The sequence below is a fragment of the Cydia fagiglandana genome, chromosome 9, assembly GCF_963556715.1.
Source record: "Cydia fagiglandana chromosome 9, ilCydFagi1.1, whole genome shotgun sequence".
Lineage (NCBI taxonomy): Eukaryota > Metazoa > Arthropoda > Insecta > Lepidoptera > Tortricidae > Cydia > Cydia fagiglandana.
In genome coordinates this window covers 11,677,271-11,689,692 of record NC_085940.1, presented here as the reverse complement: position 1 = coordinate 11,689,692, position 12,422 = coordinate 11,677,271, and the positions used below count along the sequence as shown (strand labels likewise).

Genomic DNA, 12,422 nt, shown 5'->3' with positions numbered 1-12,422 from the left:
GATATATTATTTATCCTTATTTGCATGCTAACGCTGTGCACCACGAAAACTGCAGCAAAACTGCTAAATTTTGTATGAATTTCGCTTCATTTCGCGGATTGAGGTGTCAGGGTAAAAAATAACTGAAATGAAAACTCCCTTAACTCCCTGATGGTAAAATCTTTGTAGTGAACCATAAAAATGTATTTTTACCGAAATGAATTACAAAAATTTGCCACTGCCATGTATTTTATCATTGATCGTAATCTTATGCAAAAAACCTATTACCATCATACGCCTCCTGACCCTCCCGGCAATTTTAATTTAATTAGGTACTGTAAACTCATGTGACTATAGTCCTATAATACAACTATGATCCAGTTTTTAACGTTTGTTAACGAGCCGTTTTAATTTGTACTCGTTACATTTATTTTGGAGCTTCGAAATATGACTGATGTTTTTCTATGTTATATTACTCAACATAATTTGAAAAATATTCATACATAATTTTACTAGAACTTGAATTTGGACCATAGTTGTATGTTCTAAACTAAAGTTACCTGAGTTTAGGGTACGTATATTTTACAGTAAATTAAAATGACATTTTGAATCCGCGTCGTCATTCTAATTAATTAATTAATATTCATGAGAATCATGAGTCTAAAGGGAACCATTATTTCACCTGTAATTAAATTATACCTTAAAGGCCAATTCGAAAGTACACTGACATCAGAATTATATTTTAATTATTTTATTTCGTTATAGCGCGTCTAGCCCGCGCCAATACATGTTTTTGTTTGGGCTAGCGATCCAGTGGTCGTGAGTTCAAGTCCCACCCAAGACAGTGAATTTTTCCACTTTTATATTATTTCTACGCTTAATAGCATCAGTCGTAGACGTTTCTTGATATGTATACCGGGTGTGGCCTGTAACACGAGCAAATAATTAAAACATAGATTGTACTCCTCAAACGGTGACACTTTTGTTCAACAACTTTTAAAAATGATGAAGTATTTAGATTCCTTGTTTTCATACAAAATAAATATTATCTGCAATGGACGCCATCGCCACGCCATATCATTGTGATTGACGTTGCTTGTCACGCCTTAAACATTGTAACATGGCAAACCTGCATGTACAGCCACCGCGCGCACTGGCCGGTTGGAAATAAAAAAACTAAGGGTATCGCCGTCTTTTGTTTTTTCCTCGTAAAAACGTTCCTTTGGAAATGTTGTCAGATATGGCACAATTCTGTAATTATTATTTTAATGCGACTGTATGATTATAATTAGTGATAAAGTTTAATACTAGGGCTGCCACTAATGCAGGTAAAGTTTGTATAATTGTATATATAGCATTAAGTTTAGGTTTATGTTGAAATTAAACCTAATCCAAGTCTTATTTGTACGTAAGGTACGTCACTGGTTCTCGTAACGGAATAAGGCTTGGGTTAGGTTTCGACCACAAGTCTAAGAACGTACGATTGTTCCAGCCCTTTCTTCTACCTTTAAATTGAAGAGCTACTTATTACTGTTGCTGCTTATTATTTGGACGTTTGCTGCTGAAGCTTTTCTCTATCCACGGACCTCGCTGAGCCTGCGTTGCCAAAGCTGACTCCCGCAACCGCGGCCTCATAAAGTTGATCGTACGGTTCGACAAAGAATGGGATGCAAGAACGCTAAGGCCAGTGACGCTATTTTATTGCTTTAGATTCAAGTACTGACAGAAATTAGTTTATTTTATTGTACATATTTTCATATTATATTTTTTTACTGTAAAGAACCTGATTTTCTTTTACCGCACTAGCTAGCCGGCTACAACATAACAAAATTCGCAATACATTGCATCTTAGAATAAACTTTCAAGTGTATAAAATCAAACCACAAGTTATTTTTAAAAGTCGCTGAACAAATGTTGGTCAGTATGAGGAGTACAGCCTACAGTTTAATTTTTTTCTCATGTTACAGGCCACACCCGGTATGACTTTTGTATTAAAAATTATTTTAACCCCGCTTTTCTGTTTGCACTGACATAAAATATAATTATTCAAACAACTTTTATTAGAAGAATACCCTAGTTGCCAAAGAACCCTTTTATAGGTGTATCGTTTAACAGTCGGTCGGAAATAACCCTTTCCCATTAACGCGGTAATCCGACTCCACCAATACGGTGAAAGCTTTCGTTTGAGTGTTCATTTATTAATTAATGTGGGTCCGAGTGTTTTGTAACGGAAGTGGAGGCTAAATGGTCGAGAAGGCTCTTTTTGGCCAACTCAGGAAGAAAGGAGAGTAGTGTTTTGAACACCTCCATAGGTGTTTATTAAGTATGCACGCGTTACTTCCCAATTCGAACTATAAGATTATTATTATTTGGATGTCTTTTCCATATCTCGCGACCATGGGGTCCCGGACCTTTGGGAGGCGTACGTGGGGCCGAAGCCAACAGCGTAGAGGACCTTTAAGACACTTAAATCTAAAAGCAACGGAACGTGGTGGATACCATCTCCGAACGCACGAACGAAGGAATACATCCGGAAATGATAATCCAGAAAGTTCCAGATATAAGATACGTCAATTAATAGATCAAACGATATGGATGTTTGAAGTGACGTTTTGTTTGACGAAAAGTCATATTTGACGCTGATTTATTTAATCCATATCGTTTTTAGATCTATCAACTGAAGTATCTTAAAGTTCGAATCGGGCGGTTACAGACTAATCAGTTGGATTTCAGGGTTTGGTAAAAAGTTAGATTTCTAAGTTGTGAGAGTCTGAGGAGCGATGTGGGTATTACTGGTTCTTTTTATGGCTCCTCTACACGATGGGCCAACGCCGGCCACTCCAAGGGACGCATTTATGCGTTAGAGGTACCTAGTGATATTGCTATCTCATTCTAACTCACGGCTGCGTCCCTTGGAGTGGCCGGCGTAGGCCCATCGTGTAGAGGAGCCATTAGGTAGGGGAGAGGAGTATAATGCGAGTACCCTACCTAAAGCATTTTATTGCGAAACTATTTAACTCTAAAATATAATGACAGTTCCGGCGCTGTTCTTCGCGTTTTAGATTTTATTATTGTTTAAGTAAAAGCGAAACAAGTAGTAGCTACCTATGTACTTGTTCTACCTGCTTCCTGCTTGGATTTAATTCTATACCTACGTTTTTCATACAATTTTATCGAATAGTCCTCCTATTTTGAAGTCGGTTATTAAATAAAAATAAATATTCGATGACTTTATTGAAATAAACGTAAGGTAAACCTAATAGTATTAAAAGTAAATTACGCTAATTGAAGAATAATATTATCTCTGTTTACGGAAAGTCAAATAAAAGAATTTGCTTTTATCATTTGAAATTAATTATTCTAATGAAGATCGGTTTCCACAGGAAAAAGCGATGTTAATTCCAGTAAAATGTTTTGCTATTTTCTGAAGATATCGTTTAAAAGTCGCATCCAAAATATATACTTAAAATATTACTTTTTGCAGAAAAAACTTGAAAAACAAAATAGCTCCTTTCTTTTTTTCAGCTTAGAATTTACACTGTTCCAAATTGCGGCCAGTGCTGCTACTTCGAAGCCTAGGTTCCGATTTCCGACTTTTTCTACCACATTTTCTCCTAAGCTGATCAGTGGAATATAAAAAATTATGTAGTAAAAAGAAGTCTAAGAAGCCTGTGAAAAGATCCCTTATCCCTGATAGATTACATAAAACCTCGTTCACACTAAATCTTTGTCCGTATGGCAATTATTTTCACCTAATTTCATTAGCGCGTATTCAATCATATCGGCATTGATATAATATTGTGAACGTATGAAACGTTAGCTGTACGTGGCATACAAAAATATATGTATGTATTTGATATGGCACGACCTGGAACTTATAATATCCTGAAGATATGTACCTACGCGTAACGTAGCAAGCAATATGATTTGATACGCGATGGCTGCGATCCGATTAAATTGGATACGTACGGAGACAAAATACGTTCATTAGTGACGCACCTAAAACCAAAATATGCGAGGATTTTTAGGCTTCCGTGATGATGTGATGACAGAGAAAACAACATACTACGCTGATGCGTTTGATACTTAGGTTAGGGCATACTGAAATTTCCTGGACTGGCCACTTAGAACAAATAAGTCAATCTCATATATCAGAATCCAGAAATTTTCAGTATGGCCCACGTACCTGAGAGGCATAACACTGTAACTAAATTTTTTGTGATTTTCGGATTTTTACACGTACATAGTACCTATAAATTTCTGATCGATCGATCCATAAAACTATATTTATCGATAATCCCAACAATTCCAAGTTTTTCAAATGCATTTTACTGTAAGTGCATGACCCTCTGGGAATCATTTTGATGTAAGTGAATTAGTACCTATTTTTGCTAATGTTACACTACTAATGAAACAAGAGTATACAATTAAGTACTAACCCTAATTAAGTGCCAAATGTACCTATCTGTCACTCGTCACCCCAAATTACTTTTACAAAATAGAGATATGTAAATCTAGTGTTGTGAATAACGCTGACGTCGAGGCTTAAAGACACGAACCCTTAAGACTCTCGAGGCCTAACGCCTCAAAGGCGGCAAAGACGATTTCTTACATCCATACACCTAAAATAAATAAATACAATTCACAAATATAATCGAGTCTTCAAGACTTACGAGTCTTGAGGGCTCGAGTTTGTAAGTCTAAAAATAAACGTTATTCACAACACTGGATAAATATATAGGTATCTACAGTTCGCGTTCAAAAGTATCCCTTCACCTTGACATACAGTTCTATGTAGGTATAGCTGTCATATAAGTAGTATGTAAATTGTATGTCAGCTAGGACAATGCGTTATAAACCAGCAAAAATAATTAAGTGTAGTGTGCAGGTACTAAGCGTAACGCGGCGTTCAACCCGCCAGTTTGCCCTAATGAGTAGTCGCCGCACCTTATCAGCCGCGCCCGGGGCGGCGACCTCGTCCAGGAATTTATTAACAGGGCATAAATCACATCAATACACTTCCAGGAGCGCTCATAAAAACGCCCGCTCACGCGATTAGAGTGAACCCTCTTTTGTTTTCTACCGCTGAATTATTGTCGGCCATTTAAGTGCGGTGCATCGGGGATTATGAAAAATCGAACGTTTCCAGATTTTATTTCCGTTATTTTGTATAATAAATCAGTCTCAAGGGTTTCAAAAACTTGCTGCGTGACTAAATCTGTTCATGAAAGTTTTTATTTATTACATTTTATAGATTAATATAAATACCAACTATCCGAGATACTGTGTACAGATTAACATACGAGTATTAATTACTCAATTTATAACACGATACAAAAACGTTATGAAGACGTTTGAAAAGTAGCTACTATCTCGACGTTTCCAATCTATATTTAGCCAGAAAAAGAAGTAGCTCTAATTTTATAAATAGTTCCTATACCTACATAAGTCACGGCAACATTTATGCAAAATTTCATGTCCATACATATTGAGCAAAAAAGGTTAAGAGTCCATCAACGTGCGTTAAATTTAAATAATCACGATTATTTAGCAGTGGCGCTAGTGTTCACGTTGATGAGCTCTTAAATGAATGCCGAGAGGTTCTAGGGAGTAGTTACAGGGTTAAAAATTAGTATGAGTTATTTTGTCCTCACTGAGCATCACCTGTGTGGCTACCACCAGTCTGGCACTGACATACGCGCTATCGAGAACGTAACTTTTTATGCATTTCGCTCGTACTTCCATATTAGTGTAAGTAAGATGTATAGACAGTAAATTACGTAGACATTAGCGTAGTTATATAAGGTGCTAACAAATTAGTCACGGATATTTTTACAGCTGATAGTACTCGGTTCTCGGAGTACATTTAGGTATAAAACATCATTGGTTTTGCTATGTTTTTTTAGAGAAAACTAGGAAACAAATTTGCTACGTTAAAACACCCTGTTAATAAAATAATTAAATGAGACCTCTTTAGACATTCTAGACCCTCTTTAAACTTGACGTGACGTGACATGACAGACATTGTTAAACATCTTGACAGGTACATAATATTACATAATAGGGGTGATTATTTTAAAAACTAATTATATTATTTTTTTATGTTCGTTAAATGAAAACAAAATATGATATAGTTGCACCAATACAATTCTGCAGCGGATTTGATAGCCCACGCAGTGTAAGTGTTATGTATACGACATAATTTGATACAAGTTTGACATTTAAAATGACACGTGCACTGCGTGGGCTATCAAAATCGCTGCAGACTTTTTACGGTCTGACTATATACAAAGGTAAGGAACCTTTGTTACAGTTAAAAGTTAATTGTTTTAATGTAAAACAAATGTGTTCTCTTAAAATATCCGTGACTAATTTGTTAGCACCTTATATATCAGTTTTGACACTGTTAGTGACCGCCGGTAAATTAAGTGTTATCCTTTTCTTACAAATTATTCATAGCTAATTCAGGCCAGTAACGCGTTTATAATGTTAAAAAAAATATTAAAATAGTAGTTTATGTGACTGCTACATAATGAAAGGCATTAAAATACGAGTGTGGGTTTAAGAAACGAACGAAGTGAGTTTCTTAAAAGGATCACACGAGTGTTTTAATGCCTAATTATGTACAGTTACATACACTACTTTATCTACACACATATTATTACCTTCTATTATATATTCACTAACCTCATATTTCAACCGACATCCATCGTTGCTGTCTGACTTAACTCGCAGATTTGAGAGGTGGCGGCTCCTAAATATCTTTTTCATCACACTTGCTCGGAAAAGATGTATTTACACGTAGGGCTTGCGGGCGGGAAATTGAAATTTTTGCCCTAGGGCGGAAAAAATCTTTTCCGAGCAAGTGTGATGAAAAACACTTATTTACACGTAGGGCTTGCGGGCGGGAAATTGAAATTTTCGCCCTAGGGCGGAAAAGTGTTTTATACAGAAGTTTGTTTTTATTCATTCTCCTTTTTTTCCTTACAAGTGTGATGAAAAACATTGTGTGTGCCACGGGCGGTAAAGAAATTCCGAACTCGTGAACATTTTAAGCCCTCGCTTCGCGTCGGGCTTAAAATTGACACTCGTTCGTAATTTCTTATTTCCCGCCCTTAATACACAATGTACTATTTATCCCTCATTTTACACGATACTTTTGCTTAAAGTTTGTTTAAAAACAACTATCAAATCAATTTTATAACCTAAAACTAATTAAAAGATGAAACTGTAAGTCAAATGGCGGTAAATGAAAACTTTTTTTCACAAATGTCACGCATCCGTAGTTTTTTTTAATTCATAGACAAAAGAATGAAGTCCCTATTCTCATGCCACTCGAGATCAAATATTGTACGGTTTATATTAAAAAAATATACCGAATTGACGTTTCGTATCGATAATTGTTTTAATATCTATGGATACTAGAATAGACACCCACTTGAGTTTTGACAACTGTTCCAAATTTAAAACTCATAACCTTACAAAAATCTGTAAAGTTATAACTTTAAAGTACAAATTTTACCTACTACCACAGATAAGAAAGTTCTCATAGTAAAATTGGTTGTGATAATGCTGGTCATTTCCTACGGTTTCTGAATGCATTTTAGAGCAGTAATGATATGTGCGTAGATAAAGGAATAAATATGTTCAATATTTACTTTTATAGCATTTTGCTCAAAAATTAATATATCATTTTATTTCACATGCATTGTAATGTGAGCAATATTTACTTTTGCATTTCATCAAAAATAGAATTTCGCTGAAGGCTTTATTAACATCATCCAATACCTAGAAATATGTTTTCTATTTCAAAGAGGTACAATTTTTTTAATGAGAAATTCCTGAGAATCGTTTACAAATAAAGTTTCAAAAAGTATGAATTTTCAAATTAGTTTCTTATTTTTTTAATTAATTGCTAAGAGCAAAATTAATTGACGACCGGTCTGGTCTAGTGGGTAGTGACCCTGCCTATGAAGCCGATGGTCCCGGGTTCGAATCCTGGTAAGGGCATTTATTTGTATGATGATACATATATTTGTTCCTGAGACATGGTTGTTTTCTATGTATGTATGTATGTATGTCACTTTATTGCACATAAACAGGTTTACATAAAATGGACAAAAACAAAACAAAAATAAAAATGTTATGTACAAAGGCGAACTTATCCCTAAAAGGGATCTCTTCCAGCTAACCTTTGAGAAAATGCGAAAGGATCAGATACTAACAGGTGAAAGACAATTTAATATGGACAAATAGCACTATGAGAATTTTGGATACACATAAAGGACGACGAGAGCTATATAAATATATGTCGGAGCGTGACTCCAGAAGGACGTATTGCAGCGTTACAGTTCATAGTTAAAGACGCCTGTATAAAGTCGATTAGCAATGTTTGGCTACGTATTACTGGGTTGTAACGAAATTCATAATGTTGCGTAGAGAGTAACGCCATCTATTGGCGTGTTGTTGAACTAAAATGACAGGTAGAAGGCTTTGGAACGTCAAGAGGGTTCTCTTGGGTGAAGGTAGGCACGAGTTGGTAGTTTTGTCGTTATGTTGGTGGACCGGTCGAGCAGGTGTGCCTGCTCGACTTAAAAGGCGGGAGCGGTGAGGCTCCGTGATCAGACTTGATTTGACCGCGCTAGAGATCGGACGTTAGCCAACCTCGTGCCTAATTCGCCACGTTCTTGAAGGCTTATACCTGAAGGATTATTCTGAAAGCTTATAGAATCCAACGTTCTTTAACCATTTAGCTAAGTGTTTTATTCCAAGTGTTATTTTGATTTCTTACGTGTGATTAGAAGCTTACCTTTGTAAAATAAAGAGAAGAAGTGTTGTTTTGAAAAGATGTGTCCCGCCGAGTTTGTTGCCGGTCCCATATTGGGATACCCTTCTCCAATAGAGAAGGAATTAAATCTTCTCGGGTCAGAGGTGTACGGTTGGAGCCGGCCTAGCTTGATTTGAATAAAGACTTGAACGATTTTATGTGATCCTTTTATTTGAGTGCTATCCAAATACATCCCAATAGCGACTAGATATTTTAGTAGGCACTAGTATGGTTAACAAGTCCGAAAGTTTATTTCATGCACTGGTAGCATACTGGGTTAGCTGTGAAGTAATACATTGAGATACTACGCCCACCCGCCATCCTGTGTAAACACCCGTGCTGCCTGGTGCCATCCGTCATCAGAAGTGGGATGCCGAGTCTCATGTATTGCTTACACAGCCACGTGGGAGTGCGGTGTATTTACGGTGTGTTTTTGGTGACCTACATCGAGACACGTGGTAATGGTAAGCTCACGTGTCTAACCTTAATTGAAAGGTGAGTGCAGTTCATTATGTTATTTGATGTGAATTATTGTGAAATTGTGAATTATGATTGAGACAGTCGAACAGAGCAGTCGTGACGTGACGTTATCTCTGGTATCGCCACGTTTCTTTATAATTGTTTTTTTATAATCCATGTAAATCAAAGTGATCTTGAGTTATTTTGTTGTGAAATCCATATTCTTAATTAAAACCAACTATCGACTATCACGACGTGATATTATTTCATCGCTCACTTGTGAATCTACCCTCAAAAATGGATTTTTAATGAAAATAGAAATGAACTGGTAGAAAACGTTCCTATTAAGAATTATGACACCCTTTGTATCGTTTTGTAATTAATAAGCTGCGACAAGTAATTGCCCGTAATGCCGTGATAGATAACAAATCGTGCATACTTTGAAAACATGAGCTACGCATATGAAAATTAATGTTACAGTGCGCTGCAACCTGAGCAGGGTCGCCATCACGTCTGTAACACAGAAGCAGCTGTGCAGTATCGTCTGTGCTGGAGATTAGGAAATAAAAGGACATGTTTCGTTCTGATTGTTTATTAGTGAATTTTATTTTGAGTGTAATGGCAAAGCATAACAGTCGAACATAACTAATTAGCTGTCACTTTTCGTATTGGCCCTTTTACCTTGTTACTCATTTTTGAAATACGTGTTTGTTCATGGAGTAAAATAAAACACACTCATTCAAGTTAAAATTTTATTTTGCGGATTTTAAAGTCCTGTATTCATTGGTAACATGTCTTTTGTGTCCGCTACTAGGGCATTTCACAAATCTTGGAGTATAACCTGCATACATGATAAACCTGATACCGTGCAAATGATGATTTCAGTAACAGCCAGCTACGATAAACCACATCGTGCATCTCGCCATCAGCCACAGTAACGGCAACTGCAAGGCGGAAAGCGTCAGCCTTCGTGCTTGGGTTGGTCTTCACCACCACGACCTTTTGACTTGGACACGTGCATCATACTTTATTATCTGGTGAGCAGTTCACATTTCGTTGGGGTTATTTTGAGTTGTTTTACTTCAGATTGGAACTCTTGAGCGAGTTTCTGTTTAAAGCTAAAGTAGAAAGCGAAAGTAAGATGAGCCGTTGGTGCGGCGCTATTTGATGTTGATTTAAGATAATTTTGTGACAATGGATGTTGAAATTTAATGTGTATGGTATAGTTGGTATACCATTTGAATAGAGATTAAATGCGATCATTTGGAGTTGTGAGTTTCAATACACATTGTCACAAGGTCTCAAGTGCGCACGGTCAGAATAACCGAGCGAAGTTACTGTCTATTGTAGTTGTAATGGTTAAAATGTGTGATCGTGCAGTTCATAATGCTCAATTACAGTCAGTCAGATTACACTTACCAAGCATAGACGTAGGCGTAAAACACCGGAAGTAGATTTTTATGTTCTTTTCCGTTGCTGTGCGGCCACACGTGGTGGCGTGCGTTTGGTCTGTGTCATCGGCTGGTGTTGCTAAGTGTAGCATTGCTAGACGATCGGATGGTGGTCCGGTCGTGCATTCATGATGATGGTGGTCATTGTGAGTGTAGCATTGCTAGACGATCGGATGGTGGTCCGGTCGTGCATTCATGATGATGGTGGTCATTGTGAATGTAGCATTGCGAGATGACCAGATGGTGGTCTGGTCATGCATTCATGATGATGGTGGTCGTTGTGAATGTAGCTTTGCGAGATGACCCGATGGTGGTCGGGTCATGCATTCATGATGATGGTGGTCATTGCGAGTGTAGTATTGCGAGATGACCGGATGGTGGTCCGAACATGAGTTCATGATGATGGTGGTCATTGTGAGCTTTATAGACTTAACGAGTGTAATTTAGACACAGTACATTTGTACCATTGCTGTTGCGATCATTAGATCTAGATTAATTGAAAGACTGTCATTGGTGACCCTGTTTTTGTTTTATCTACCCCGACCGTATAATTGGTCAGGTTAGCCGAGCAATAAGAATCACATGCGATCATTGATTTTATTCGATGATGAATGAGACACAAATTGTTGGTCAGGAGTGACCGAGCGATATGATACTGTGCTGTGTATCTTGTTTCAGAAGCAAATGCATACACCCACACACGAGGACGTGTGTACCGCAGGACGGCCGTGTCGGAGCGTGACTCCAGAAGGACGTATTGCAGCGTTACAGTTCATAGTTAAAGACGCCTGTATAAAGTCGATTAGCAATGTTTGGCTACGTATTACTGGGTTGTAACGAAATTCATAATGTTGCGTAGAGAGTAACGCCATCTATTGGCGTGTTGTTGAACTAAAATGACAGGTAGAAGGCTTTGGAACGTCAAGAGGGTTCTCTTGGGTGAAGGTAGGCACGAGTTGGTAGTTTTGTCGTTATGTTGGTGGACCGGTCGAGCAGGTGTGCCTGCTCGACTTAAAAGGCGGGAGCGGTGAGGCTCCGTGATCAGACTTGATTTGACCGCGCTAGAGATCGGACGTTAGCCAACCTCGTGCCTAATTCGCCACGTTCTTGAAGGCTTATACCTGAAGGATTATTCTGAAAGCTTATAGAATCCAACGTTCTTTAACCATTTAGCTAAGTGTTTTATTCCAAGTGTTATTTTGATTTCTTACGTGTGATTAGAAGCTTACCTTTGTAAAATAAAGAGAAGAAGTGTTGTTTTGAAAAGATGTGTCCCGCCGAGTTTGTTGCCGGTCCCATATTGGGATACCCTTCTCCAATAGAGAAGGAATTAAATCTTCTCGGGTCAGAGGTGTACGGTTGGAGCCGGCCTAGCTTGATTTGAATAAAGACTTGAACGATTTTATGTGATCCTTTTATTTGAGTGCTATCCAAATACATCCCAATAGCGACTAGATATTTTAGTAGGCACTAGTATGGTTAACAAGTCCGAAAGTTTATTTCATGCACTGGTAGCATACTGGGTTAGCTGTGAAGTAATACATTGAGATACTACGCCCACCCGCCATCCTGTGTAAACACCCGTGCTGCCTGGTGCCCTCCGTCATATATATATATATACATATAAAGTATTCAGTTCTAACTACATCAGGAGTCTAATAACCACAACTTTTACAACTTCTCCTTGAGTGAGGCAACAGATTACG

The 12,422-nt window shown here is 37.5% G+C and overlaps 1 protein-coding gene across 1 annotated transcript in view; it reads right to left on the bottom strand.

Moving 5' to 3' along the window:
* LOC134667380 (uncharacterized) overlaps positions 1-12,422 on the bottom strand; it is a 63,813-nt gene that overhangs the window by 15,391 nt on the left and 36,000 nt on the right. The gene's annotated exons all lie outside the window — the stretch shown is intronic.